This window comes from Sciurus vulgaris (assembly GCF_902686455.1).
Source record: "Sciurus vulgaris genome assembly, chromosome: 1".
Lineage (NCBI taxonomy): Eukaryota > Metazoa > Chordata > Mammalia > Rodentia > Sciuridae > Sciurus > Sciurus vulgaris.
Genome location: NC_136461.1, coordinates 52,612,253 through 52,626,983, shown reverse-complemented (window position 1 = coordinate 52,626,983; position 14,731 = coordinate 52,612,253). Strand labels below are relative to the sequence as shown.

Sequence of the window (14,731 nt, the reverse complement as noted above, 5' to 3'; positions counted from 1 at the left end):
CACACCTATTAGGCAAGCAATCTACCACTGAATCCAGTATTTAACTTTTCTGGTTCTCAAATGGGGATGATAATAATAAAATAGCCACTGTTTCCATAGGCCCATACGAGTGCACTAAGTTGATGGACAGAAGAAGCCCCCAGATAAAACTGAGCTCCCATACTGTGAAATCAGAGAAGGGAAAAAGGGAAATTTTAATTGTATTGGTGGACTAAACAGCATCTTTTCCTTAGGCCTGGGAATAAGATTTCACATTGATTTTTCACTGAGGAAAACCATCCTAGCCATTTGCTTCTCACCAGGACATGTTTTTTTTTTTTTTTTTTTCTTTTCTTTTTTTCCTCTGTGTAATCAAATGCAAACAAACTCCAGATTCTACTCTGTAACAATGGCTACATGGGGTAGGAACTGATTTCCTCTTGGAAAGCACTTAATTCTAGAACACAGCTTTTGGGTCATTTCCTTGCACTCCAATGACAGCATACTCCAACTTGTTTCCTTGTTCATCCTTAATTGTTGCTCTATGTATGTTTGATAGCAATTGGGATGCTTATGTACTGACTAAGCTGGCATCAAAGAGTTTTTAAGAAGGCAGCTTAGAATTCATGGAGTACTTGACATAATGTTCCAGTGAATCAATTAACGTTTATCCAAATCTGACTTTTGAGATACTTGTTCCTTTGATAGGTATTTTTGAGCATGATTATGTTTCTCTCCAAAAGTTCTGTCACATGACCCACTGTGGATGTTCCTTATATGAGCCAGGAGACACTCCCAGATTTGGTAGAGAACACAATAGGCTTTTTCTCTTCAATGTACAGGAGACCTGTTACATTTCCGTGGTTGCATTGAGAATGTTGAATATTTTCCTGCCTTCAAAAGCTACAAGTTTTGGCCAGATTTTCATTTACTGTGTCCTTATAAAAAGTGTAGATATAGGCAGAGATGCACCCCAGTTGTTATTAATGTTTTTCAAAGAAGTTGAAAAATGAATTCAATCTGTATGTTGCTGTCAGTTTATTCTCTGGTTAATGTCCCTCAATAGAACTTGTCTAGATCAGCAGTTTTTAACCTTCTGGTTTGATTGTTTAGCTATTACCATCAAGGCCAGTTAAAATGATAACCATTAACTTAGGAAATAAGACAGTGTACCAAGGATGAAAATTGCTGCAATTTTGAGCACAATAATTTCTTCTCATCTTCAGAGTAATACTCCTGAAAAATAGTAATAAAAGTGTTACAGTGATATTTAACTACCAGGAAAATATATTTCAAACTGCAGTAAAGAATATTCTAAAAAACGGTGTCCAGAACAAACTAGATTTGTCATTTTAAAGTCCTGCTCTAGTAGGTAGGTGGTATTCTTTCAGTTTGGCAGAAAACATTGTGGAGATTGGTTCTCCCATGAGAATTATACTCTGTGGTCTGTATTTCTTTTTAAAGATTCCAAACTAGCCCTCAAGATCTTAAAGTATACTGTGTTTTGCATAGGGCTTTTTTAAAAAAATGACTTTTTATTTATGGCTTGTCTGAATGCTTTCCTTAGTTGTCAGATTTCTCTGGGCCCGATCTAATCATTTGTTTCACTCAGGATTCTTATGGTTACAAATGACAGAATTCCAACTTGATTTAGCTTAAACGATAAAAGAATATTTGTTGGCTCACTAGCTAATGCATGGGAAAAGCGGGTGTGGAGCTGGCTCAGAACAAAATTACATCCAAGAAATCAGAGAATCCTATCTTTCTCTCATCTCGGCCTTCGGGTTTTATGGGAACAGGCATTTCCAGGTTTATATTACAATTACACATCTAAGAAACACAGGTGAGAAAAACAAGTTCTAATTAAAATAATTAGAACAAATAAAAAATTTTAAAAACTATATTTGCCTATTCCTTTAGGGGAAGGTGTAACATTTCTAGAACCCTCCTTTCTGGATCTTTTATTAGATCGTCTCATGCTCAATAGTACTGGGAAATGATAACTGCCATCATGCTCTTTTGAGCAGAGACTGAGTTGAAATGTGCCTGCAAAATGTTCAACATCTCTAGCAATTAGAGAAATGCAAATCAAAACTACTCTAAGATTTCATTTCACTACTGTAAGAATGGCTTATTTTGCTGAACCACCCTTTGACTCAGTTACCCCACTTCTCAGTTTATGCCCAAAAGGACTTAAAATCAGCACACTACAGTGATGCAGCCACATCAATGTTTACAGTAGCTCAACACACAATAGCTTAACTATGGAACCAACCAGTGTGTCCTTCAACAGATGAATGGATAAAGAAAATGTGGTATATATACACAATGGAAAGAATGAAATGATAAAGAAGAATGAAATGATGGCATTTGCTGATAAATGGATGGAGCTGGAGAATATCATGCTAAGCAAAAGAAACAATCCCAAAGAACCAAAGGCCAAATGTTTTCTCAGATATGTGGATGCTAATTCACAATGGGGTGTAGGGGGTGGTTAGGGAAGAACAGAGCTACTTTGGGCTAGGCAGAGTGAAGAGAAGGAAGTGGGGATGGAGGGGATAGTAAGGATAGTCGAATGAATCGGACATTATTACCCTATGTGCACATATGACTATATGACCAGTGTAACTCTACATCATGTACAACCAGAAGAATGAGAAGTTATACTCCATTTATGTATGATGTGTCAAAGTGTATTCTACTGTCATGCATAACTAATTAGAACAAATGAATAAATAGATACCTTTCTTTAGGTGTCCAAAATTTTAAAAATAAACAAATACAATTTTAAAAAAAAGCTGGGAACAGTGGTGCATACCTGTAATTTCAACAACTTGGGAGGCTGAGGCAGGAGGGTCACAAATTAAGAACTAGCTTTAGCTTTTAGCAAGGACCTAAGAAACTTAAAGAGACTGTCTCAAAACAAAAAATACAAAAGTGGGCTGGAGATGTGGCTCAGTAGTTAAGCATCCTGGGTTCAATCCCTAGTACAAAAAAAAATTTTTTTTTAAATAAAAATAAATTTAAAAGCCTAAAGGTTTTTAACTTTGGCTATAAATTTCAAGCCATGTGATCTTTCAAAACCACATGGCCAGCAGCCCAGCTTCACAGGGCACCAATCTCCCAGCAATCCCTGTGGAAAGCAGTAGCCTTCCATTCCGTACACACCAGCGATCGCGGGAGACAGCCTACTGGCCTGCTGCTCTTAGATGGTCCTCACCAGCGGAGTCACAACCCACATACAGAAACCAAACAGAACCTAGTTACCCATGTAACTCATTTGTTCCCCAAATCTTCACATTCAGAAATTATCAGTTACTTGTTGACAGACTGATTGATAAAAGTTCCAAAAGGATTAGGATTTGTTTTCTTTAATTTTTTTTTTTTTTTTTTCATTTTAATAAACTCTGTCACGCTGCTGGTCTCTCCTCTCCACATTTTTGTCTTTTCATCCAGATCCTAGAAACTGCCTGCAGCTTCTGGGAGTCCTGCTTTCTATCAACATGACCGCTTATCACAAGACAATAATAAATACATTTCTGTGGAGATTGAAGAATGTAAATGAAGATTAAGCCTGCATTACCTAAAGTGGAAACTATGCCACCAAAACGGAAAGAAGGGGTCAGTCTTTCCTTAGTATTCAGGGCCCCGGTCACTCCAGCTGGATTCTGGTTTTTGGCCATTGGTCCATGCTCTGCCATGGCCCCATCTTTTCTCAGAAATGCCAACTGCAGCTGTACTGTGGTAGTCCACATTTCAATCTATGGCACCAATTATTTTATTTTGAAGAGGTCAGTTATCACAAGGTGTCTAGCTCCCATCTTCCTCCTGACTTTAATCAATCTCTGATTTATCACCTTTCTAAAAAAACAGATATTCATATGAAAATTGTCCTATTGGGGGAAAAAAATGCCATTTTTAAGAAGACCGCAGAATGTAACAAGAGACAGGGAGCCAAGACATAAATGAGCTCTGCCATGAAGGTCTGAGTGACTGAATGAATCAATGGCTGGTAGAAAGTGACCTGGTTGTTGAATTTACCTTCCTTAATATGGTTATCGTGTCATTGGGTCCTTTGATATTCTCTGTGTGTTTCAGGTGGGAAAAGATTTCCTACTTGTAAGGCCCAAGTACATGGTGTACAGAAATTTGGTTTTTTATTCAGATCAGTGTCAGAATCCCTGCCCTACTTCTTAGTGACCATAATAACTTAAGCAAGTTTCTTGGTCTCCTTAAGCCACAACTTCCTCAACTGTAAAATGGGACTTATAGTTGGGTTGTTTTAGCCTCTATTAGACAATGTAGTTTAGCAAATTGCTCAATAACAGAAGCTGCAGTAGCTCCAGATAAAACCATGACTCACGGTAAGATTAAGACTGCTGTGGTTTGGATCTAAAATGTCCTCTGAAGCCCCAGCTCTTAAAGGCTTGGTTCCCAGCCTATGACACTCAGAGTAGTGATGGATACTTTAAGAAATGGGGCCTAGTGAGAGGAAGTTAGGTCATTTTGGGTACACTCTTGAAGGGAACGTAGGGATCCTGGCCCCTTCCTCTCTTTGTCTTTGTTTCTTGACTGCCATGAGGTGAATAGGCCTACTCTGCCAAGTGCTTCCTCCATAATGTGCTGTCTTGCCACAGGCCCAAAGCAACAAGGCCAAGCAACCAGGCACTGAAACCGCCAAAATCATAAACTAAAATAAACCCCTCCCTCTTTTAGATTGTTTATCTCAGGTGCTTTGTCACAGCAAAAGAAAGCTGACAACAGAGTAATAAAGATTTTATTAAAAAAAAAAAAAAAAAGATTTTATGCAACAGACAAAATGTTCCTTATTTAATGGGCTGTTCCAGGTAGTATGTGAAAAGGAGAGGCATTAGATGACAGGCCTGCCTTCCCAGGGCTTATTTTCCTAGCCAGGGGAACCAAATGCAGCACACATGCACACCACTCAAGAGCAAAATAAAGTATCAAAACTACAGATGCTGACCATGTGTGTGAAAGCAGGTGGTTATTAAAAGCTAGGTGAATCCACTCTAAAACACGGGATCCACAATGGCGGGAAGGTTAAGAGTAAGTCCATCGCTCCATCTCCAATACCTGGACTAGTGCCTGGCTCTTAGTGGAACAGTCAATAAATATCAATGGACTGAACAGGGAAATGAATTGCTTGAACTAGTAATGGAAAAGCACCAGGCCTGGAATATGAAGACCTGGCTTTGAACCTCTGCTTAATAGCAATTAATAATGGATAATTCTCTGAATCCCTGAACCTCAGTTGCTGTATCTGTAAAATGGCTATATAATTCTCCTCCACTGCATTTCGTTGTCACACAAATAAATACATTTTTGTCAGGCACTTGAAAAATATCAGTAAAAATCTAGTTGTAAGGAGAGACTGAAGGCTTCAGGATGGGTACCATTTCAGACAGGTGGAAAGAAGCAATGTCGATATTGCATTTACCCATATGTACCTTCACTTGGCCTCCTTGGCCAATAACGGTGTCCACAGACTAACCCGATAGATGGCTGTTTTTCTTTCCTGCCATGATAACCAATGGCACATGCTCCATTGCTGTTAACAAGATCAATAAACTTGCCACATTCAGAAATCGACAATTAACCCCTTTTACAACACTTAAAGTCTCAGGCCTCTCTATTTTATACGGCCAAGCAGACTGCTGAGCACATGGTTTTTATTATTACCTTCCCCCTCTTAAAAAACAACCCTACTACTAATAATTTAGCACCTTCTAGAACCTCCTTCCTTAATGCTTTTGCAGGGAAGCTCTTTGCTGCAGCTGTCTTTGCGAGGGCCACCTTCGGGCCTGCCCTCCACGCTGCTCGGGGGAGTGCTATTGTCTCTAGTCCTGCTCACCTTTCTACATGTTTTATGGTTTACAGCTGTGGTGAAAAGCATTTTGGGGTCGGCAGAGATTTATTCCCCTTTTTAATGTTTTTACTAGGCTGAATAAACACATTCTCAAAGAAAGAAACCTCTGGCCATGTTGGGTATATGGAAAGCTGGGCTCCACTCTGGAATGGCCGCCCTCTCATGACTGACACTTGCTCATAACAATGAAGGCCATTGTTGGCTCAAAGGGGACCATGGTCAGGAGCCCCCTCAGTGGATTCCAAGGCACCCAACCCACGAGCAGCTCTATCACAACCCTACCTAAACTCACCTTCCTCTTCGCACATCCCCATTAACACCTGTGGGAAAACACTGCCTTTTAATGGCTTTGGAGAATCTGGAAGTTGAGAATGCAAACTCGATGCTATTTCTTTGGTGCTTTTTACATCCAGCATATGCTCATTTAAATATTTTTGGCAAATGAGTTCAGATAAAGTGAGTCTTTCTCCCAAATTCAAACCAACCCTTAATTTTTATGAGGCTTGTAAAACTCCAGCAAAATGATTTCTTAAAAGGGGAAAAAATTATTTCCTTAAGCTTGCTCACTCCGTTGATTTTGGCCAAGACTGCTTGTAGAATGACTCGCATGCTATGAGAAAGATTATTCATATAGTGATTTGGAGCCGGGTGGAATCAGAAAGTAATATAAATCTCTTCTCATGACATTCCTGCAAACTTTGCCAGCTCTAGAATAAAACAAGCTTAGAAGCCAACAGCCAGCACCTGCACAGTCCATTGCAAGGCAAGGCTGGCCTGTCATGCTGACCTTTCCAAGGTGTCTCCAAATTATACCTAAAGTCAGCGGGATAAAGGGCTTCGTCTTGTCAAAGGACATTGAAGGTAATTAGCAAGCCTAAGTCAAACCTGTAGACGTACCGATTGGCAACATTGCTGAAAACTGACACACCTGGCTCACCCTCCCCAGAGTCAAGGCTTTCTCTTTACATCACCAACTTCCTGTTCATGGCATCTCCATGAACTGGCTCTAGGAGCCAGATCTGGTTAATACTAACAGGAGAGCTGGTGGGTTTGGTCATTTTAAGCACTTTCAGGTATGGCTCTCTGTTCTGTGTTCTCACTTGACAGTCCTATTATTAAGATGTGGTAAGGTTACATATTATATTATTGAAATTAATGATGACATTGTATTATATTACCGAGATGACTTTATCATATATTATTGAAATGATCATGTTATATTATTGAAACGGTTATCATGTATTACACTATTGAAATGAGTATTTCAATACTTGGGAGCCAGGCTTTCACACTTGCAGTAATAGTGACTTTTTTCCCTGTAGGAATATCAGTGACTAAGTTATCTTTTTTCTTTTCTGTGGTGCTGGGGATTGAACCCTGGACTTTGCACATGCTAGGTAAGCACTCAACCACTAAGCTACACCCCCTGTCCCTGAGGCTGTCTTTATAGCTGTAAATACTGAAGAACCAGGATGCAGCTAGATATCCTAAACAGTGCTGTGCAAACCCAGCCCTTTGCATAAGAGCCTTTGCTCCAGAATACCAACATTTCTACTGCAGTCAGAGCACAGTAGTTCTCAGGCACTTTTATCATCTTTATCACCCACTGTTATGAAAAAGGACAGTGCCACTCAAACAAAGCAAATGGGTAGCTATATACTAGCTCTTTTTCTGTGACTGTCGATAATGACAAAAGTGAATCTCATGATGCCAGTTTGTTTTTCTGAACAATTAACTTATGAGATTTGCTCGGGAAATTCAAGATATAAGAGAAATGCCAATAATTACCCGTTCTTTTTTGCTAATTAAAGTCCCCTTAGACCGGGGACTCAACTTCATGCATTTAAGACAGGATTTTCCTTTGCCCATCATGTTTCTTTAGGATAATGTAGTACGTTCACCAGTTACTCTCTTTTTTTAAACACACACACACACACACACACACACACACACACACACACATATATATATATAGTTGTTAATAAACCTTTATTTATTTCTATGTGGTGCTGAGGATCAAACCCAGTGCCTCACACATTCTAGGCAAGTGCTCTCCCACTAAGCCACAACTACAGCCTACTCCCAGTTATTCTTGATCTTCTGTACTCTCTGTAAACTTTTTCCCAGCCCCTCCTCATATCAGAGGTTGGTCTCATCACTTTCATACCCAAAAGAAATAGTGTGCGGTTCTTCATTTTCACCCATTAGACCTGTCATTCCAGCCATCTTCCCTCCAATTTCCAAAAAAGATGCTACCCCTTCCTCTTGAAATCTCATCCTCTGCCTGGTCTCAGTGGCTTTTCTGTTCACATATGTGTAGACGTTAATGTGTCTACGACCATTTGATCTCACACTGGTTGTTTTTTCTTTCTGATCTCTCTTTCGGAAAATGTCAGGTCTTCCTGAAGACACACATACACACACATACACCCAAAGAGTCTTGTATATTACTACTTCTGGTTAACGCAAATTTATCTCCTCCCATTCACAAACATTTTAAACGTGGGTCTACTGTTAATTACCTTCAATTATTTCCCATGAAATTTCTTCTTCAGTCTTGTAAATCTGTCATGTATTCCCATTCTTTCCCTGAAATGATCTCTTGATGGTCAGCCACAATTTCAGTCTCCAAGTGCAGGATCTTATTCCCTGTTCAGGTTTTTCTCTGAGATGCCTGACACACTTATCACCATTCCTAACCATTCTCTCCTTCATGGCTTCTCTGATCCTAGACTTTTTTAGTTCTCCTTCCACCTTTTCAATACTGTCCCCCTCTAGTCCTGCGTTCTCTTCCCAATGATGAGAATAACTGCACACCTTCCCAACTGTGAGTGTTACCAAAGGTTCAAGCCTTGGTCCTCCATTCCTCCCTCAGATCAGGCTCCCTGGGAGGCCCCTGGGGTTCCACTGTCCTCAATCCCAATTGCCTTCCAGACTGTACTTTTTTCCTTCCAAAACACTGGTACTTAGATGTGCAACCATCATCTGTGCCGTTTCTGATCCTCTGAGAAGCAGATGCCAAGATGGAGTTAAAAGTACAAGAGATTAGTTGTGGCTAATGCTTGTGAAAGAAAAGCAGAGACAGGACAGGGTGGGTAGGGAGAAGCTGTGGACCCTGAAACAGGTCTGACATTGAGGGGGGGAGGTATGAAGATTGGTAGGAAGAGCCTAAACCGTGATGCAGCTCTGGTATTTCAGCCAGCCCAGTGGGGAGTCCTGGAACCAGGATTTCCTGTGTGAGAAGGCTCACTCAGGACACCTCTTCTGAGCTCGGTTAGTGACTGGGAGCTATCTCAGTGGAATGTGACCTGAGCTGGCATGTTTTGATACCCAAATGGGCTACAGCTGGAGGCTGCCAAATAACTGCACTTCTCAGAGAAGGTTTATTCTTGAAGGGAGACCACAGACGCAACTCATGCAAAACAAAGCCTAACTTCCCCTCCCACCATATATCTTCCCTTCCATGGATCTCATCTCTGTCCTTGGTACCAACAGTCTTTCATCTTCCGGCTGGAGAACTTCAAGTAACCTTTGGTTTTTCTGTTCCTTCATCTCTTACATCCAGTATTTAACTTCATTTTCCTTACAAGGCTTCTCAGCTTGGCCACACCCTCTCATTACCAAGGCTCCAAGGTGATCCTTTCGGCTTTTACCACATGCAGATGCTGCAAGCTTATTTCCTTCTCTGACTCCTCTTCCTCACCCATTCCCTGATCCCCATCTCTTCTACACCACAGTGTTATCCTAGGTGATCATACCATTAATCAGTCTGTTGAATTGAGTAGGACTTCAAAATTTTTGTCTATAGCCTCAGTTCTGGGCAAAGCTCTAAACAAATGTTTCTCAAACTCCAGAATTATATGTCCTGCCTTTGAAGGGAAAAGAATTATTGTATATCTCGGCATTAAGTTATTTGGTTAAAAAGTTACATATGGGGTTGGGGGTGTGGCTTAGAGGGAGAGTACTTTCCTAGTACATGTGAGGCCCTGGGTTCCATCCTCAGCATTGCATAAAAATAAAAATAAATAAAATAAAGGTATTGTGTCCATCTGCACCTAAAACATTTTTTCAAAAGTTACATATGTACTAAAATAAAGCTAAGTAAGCATTAGCCCTTGATAGTGGTTTCCTCCCAGCCTTTTTTTCCAAACACATATTTGACAGAGTTGTGCTCATATTGTAAGTGTATATATATGTGTTGTGGAGGGATATTGTATTTTTGTATCTTATTTTTTAAATTAGAGCATAAACAATCTTCTTATTCAATAATACATTTCACAAACATTTTTCATGAGTCTTAGAATGTTATAATCTATTATATAATGATGTTTGATATGAAGCAATAAATAAATAACTGTATAGTTTTGCCTGCATTTGGGAAATTTTTCTCAGAATAGAAAACTTAGTTTCTAAAAGTTTGAATGATTTCCCAAAGACCACCCAGCATATAAAATGTAAGGGTTAAGAGGGAAAGTCCCAGTCCTGGGTTATTTCTACTGGATCAGGCTCCTGAAGTGGGGCCATTATTTGCTGTAAGGGATGCTGAACTTGGATTCTTCAAGGGTGCAGGATCTGGGAGCTCCAAAGGGCTAATTGATGATCTGATCCACTAAAATATTCAGCCTAATCTGGGACTCAGAAATGAAAGTACCGGTAGCATGGGCCATGTGTGGCCCCTCAGAAAATCCTAACATGAGAAGTAACCTATCAGGTAGTATTTGTGCCAAAGTCAAATTTAAGTGAGAACCATGGTTCTGGCCTTTTTGTGGCTTGGAAAGGCTGCAGGAGCCCTTCATGGCTCAGCTCTAAGGCCCAGTCCCTTAAAGACAGGATGAGCTCTTACTCAAACGCAAATGAAGGACACCATGCAGCTGCCTTTTAGCTTGTCCCACACCCATTCCCTTGGCCCAGGGCTGCTGCCATGAGGAAATGTCCTGTGCCATTTGTCTTCAAGTTGTAACTTCCCTGCCTTTATCCAGGGAAGGATTTGGTCCCTAGACCAAGAAGGGAATGGTGAGTTAAAAATGTCCTTCATATTATAAAAGCATGGAGAAGGGGCTGGGTGGGTATGCAATTCACAGTCAGAACAGGCAACAATTCTGAAATTAGGAAATAAAATAGGAAACTGGGGTTTTATGGAACATAATCGTGGCAACTGATTTTGAAAGACTTACAAAGAGGCCAGGATCAGCACTATTGACATTTTGGACCAAATAATTATGTGTCATGAAGGTTTCTCCTCTGCATGGTAGACGTTGAACAACTTCCCTACCTTCTACCCATCAGGTGCCAGCAGCACCCCTTCCAGTCATGACAATCAAAATGCTTCTGGAAACTGTCATGTGTCTTCTATGAGTTAAAATCCCCCCACCCTGCAGCTGAGAACCACTGAAATAGACTAATGGGTTACAAAAAAAGAAAAAAGTCAATCCACAAATAGGGCACATGAAAAGAAAAGCAGAGAACATGGAAGAGGGCTCCAAGTTGGCTCAGAACCAACTCTCCTTCTTTGGCCTAAGGGTGAGTTCCAAGTGCATCTGAGAAGGAACAGGTAAGAGTGTAAAAAGAAACCCTCTCCATAGTGAGCAAAGATATTATTTATATATATACATACATCATGCCTCTTAGGTCATGTATATAGTTCTCAAACCAGAGCACGGCTTCTGCCAATTAAAAAAAATCCTCCTGGAATTAAAAAAAAAAAAAAAAAATCTCAGGATTGTTTTTAGTTCTTGAACTGCATAAATTGTACTGAAAATTACGATTGAGATCCTCAAGCTTAGAAAGTGGAACAACCAGCAAGAAAGCTGAAACTGGCTCCCCTCTAGTTACACTCCACAAGTTACATATCCATAAAATCTTGGTGTTAAAGGGACTGACAAAGCTGTTTCATTAAGCTTTCCAAATTTCATGCACAAATAACATTCTTGACCGATGATGGAAACCCTTCAGATGGCAAACTACAACACTGTTGGACAGCACGACTTAGAGGTTGCCTTATGGGGGACAGAATCTGCCTTCTAGCAGAACCAGGGCCTGATTCTGTCCCTGAGGCAACATGGAGGAAATCCACTCCCTCATTCAGCTGTCTGTCCTAAGGCAGAACCTGAAGTCAGCCGGTAAGCCACCTGTTGATTATAGCTTCTCATTCTAACTGAGCATTCCTAGTATGTATGCTCAACAGTTGTTCACATGCCACTTCTCTTTGTCCTCAGTTGAAAGCTCCTTCCTCAGGATCAAAAGAGGCATGCATCACTAGCACCTTTCAATTGCCCTCAACAATGGTTCTGAACCTTCACCCCTTCAGCAAGGCCCTTAAGATGCTCCCTCACCTCTCACTCTTCCCGCGGAACTTTGACATCAGAAGCAGAACAGGTGCATCTCTCAAGATCACATCCTTCCTTCTACCTCCACTCACCTGTGTCCCTGCTCTCAACACCTATTCTTCCAAACTTACCTAGGTCTTCGGGCCTTTTCTTGGCTTTCCTACAATCAGAGGGGGGTGAGGATCTGTCTCCTCCAGTCATTCTTTCTGTCCTGTGAGTTTCTCCTTCACTGTCCCCTTCTTATGGCTGACCCATAGAGGTAGGTGCTCCATCTCCAATACCAACAAACATGACCATCCCTCCTTCTAACTAGAGTGCTACAGTACTGAGTCTCCTTCCTCCATGTCTTAGCTCTGCTTCAAGGTGTCACTCATGTGAATGCTTTTCTTATTACTGCGGTCAGTGTTCGCACACCAGGTTCCTACATTTTCCTTGAGCTCCACACACCCCAACAGATCTGCAGGTCTCCAGACAGATCTTTTTATATCCTCTGCCTGTTATGGTGTTCCCCACTTTTCCAGCAGGCAAACTCCTATTCTGTTTTAAATATCCTTAGATGCCATTTTCTTTCTATGACTTTCACTAGAGAGAGAGAGAGAGAAAGAAAGAAAGAAAGAAAGAAAGAAAGAAAGAAAGAAAGAAAGAAAGAGAAAAACAGAGAGAGAATTTGGCCCTTTTCATAGGTGTTCTTTCAGATTTAAATAAGATCATAGATATTAAGTGCTTAGCACAGTGAGTGGGCACGCAGTAAATGCTCAACAAATTGAAGTTATTGTGACTATTAGCCCCTGGGTAGATTCTGCATTCTTTTCTTTAGGCATTTATCATAGCTCTAGGATATTATGTTCCAGGTGACAATTTCCATACCAGCTGAGGGCCAGGGCATCATCTTTTTATTTATATGTCCCTAACATTGAGCATCATGCCTGGTACCTAGCAGGAACTCAGTATTTGGTGAATGAGCAAATGGCTACATAACAATAAGACAGTTTTTGTGTCTTGTAATTACCAAGGACATTCTGGTTCTATGCCTATGCCTCTGGCCTTGTAAGCAGTGATATCATATTTCAAACCTTTGATTTATCTTCACATAATTGGAAATGGCTTCAAATGTCAAAGTGGTAGAGGGGATATTCCCCGAGACGGCTTCCCCAGTGGTGAGAACTGCCGTGCTACATCTGGGGTCTTGGGTGAACTCTTGGCTGGGTTGGCGCTGCCTGCCCTTGGTGGGCCAGGGCTGCCCTGAGCAGCCAGCCTCTCTGAGTTCAGCTGTGGGCCAGACGCTGAAGCGGAACAAAGGCAGCATTGATGCCACCACTCACAAAACAGGCCCCTGGGCAGGGATCAGAGGACTTGCTGGCAGCTTCTCTCTTCCCAGACAGGCTCAACTCCACCTCTGTCCTCAGGGTGACATCAGCCACAGGGAGAAAGGAAGCATTAGGCCAGGTGTGAGGTGTTCAAAAGAATGTTGCTTGGTGGTTATGAAATAAAGACAAATTTTAGTGGACATTTCATTCTGATGATAGAGTTGATAATTGTTCTACGAAACATCAGTCAGAGCCAGAGAGCTGAGTGCTAACATTTTCATCGCAAGCCTCTTTTCTACATTTTACATCTCCCTGCCCCCAAGCATTCTTGCTTGAAGTGTATTTGTCTAAGACATAAATTTTCAGTTTGTAATAGAAAGAAAATTTATATATTGAACCTTCACTATGTACCAGGTACTTGGGTATTGTGCTTTGCATATTGTGTCCCTATTCCTTGTAACGACTCTGTGAGGTGGATATCTTATTTCTATTTTATAAACAAAGAAATTGAGGCTAAGGTAGTTTAAGTAACTAACTCCAGACCACATGCCTTATAAATAACCATATTAGTGGTTTAGTCAGCTTGCTCAAGGATTGTGGTTTTTTTAAATGCTCTCAACAAATAAATAGCTAAGTCAAAAAAGTAACCGCTCCCCTGTTGTTATTAAAACAAATATTTGTGTAAAATACAAATTAACCAAAATTTATTAAAATGGATAATTAAATCAAAATATATCTGCTAACTAAAGCTTCTAATTAGCATAATAATGAAAATTTAATTGATAAAATTTGAGGACAAAATAAAATATATTGCTCTAGTTGTCCTGTGTTTCATTTTAAAAAGTGCATGTACAGTTACCAGTAGGAGTTTAGAAATATGATTAATAGTTCACAGACTCTATTACTCCCTCCAAGGGCCCATGAAGTCCAAGACTTCCAGAAGGGCATCGCTACTCGAAAGCCATTTCTCAATGTACACCACACATGGCTGGCTGCATGCCATTTTTGTCTTGGTGGCCTTCTCTAAACTTCAGCAAGTTTCTTTCTATCAGGAAGGCATTTAGAGGTCTTTCTTTTGACCTGGATGCTTATCTGGAGAAAACACAATTTTAGGATTTCCTCAAGCTGTTTGCATGATCCCTGAAGGAGCAGATCATAAAGATTTCAAAGGAATTGTAGGACCTGAAGAAGAAACGAAAAGCTCACCTTTGCCCTTAGCTTTGTGTGTCCAT

General features: G+C 40.6%; 1 protein-coding gene across 2 annotated transcripts in view; it reads right to left on the bottom strand.

Annotated features, from left to right (window-relative positions):
• The window catches only part of ROR1 (receptor tyrosine kinase like orphan receptor 1), a 415,961-nt gene that overhangs the window by 81,133 nt on the left and 320,097 nt on the right, over window positions 1-14,731 (bottom strand). The gene's annotated exons all lie outside the window — the stretch shown is intronic.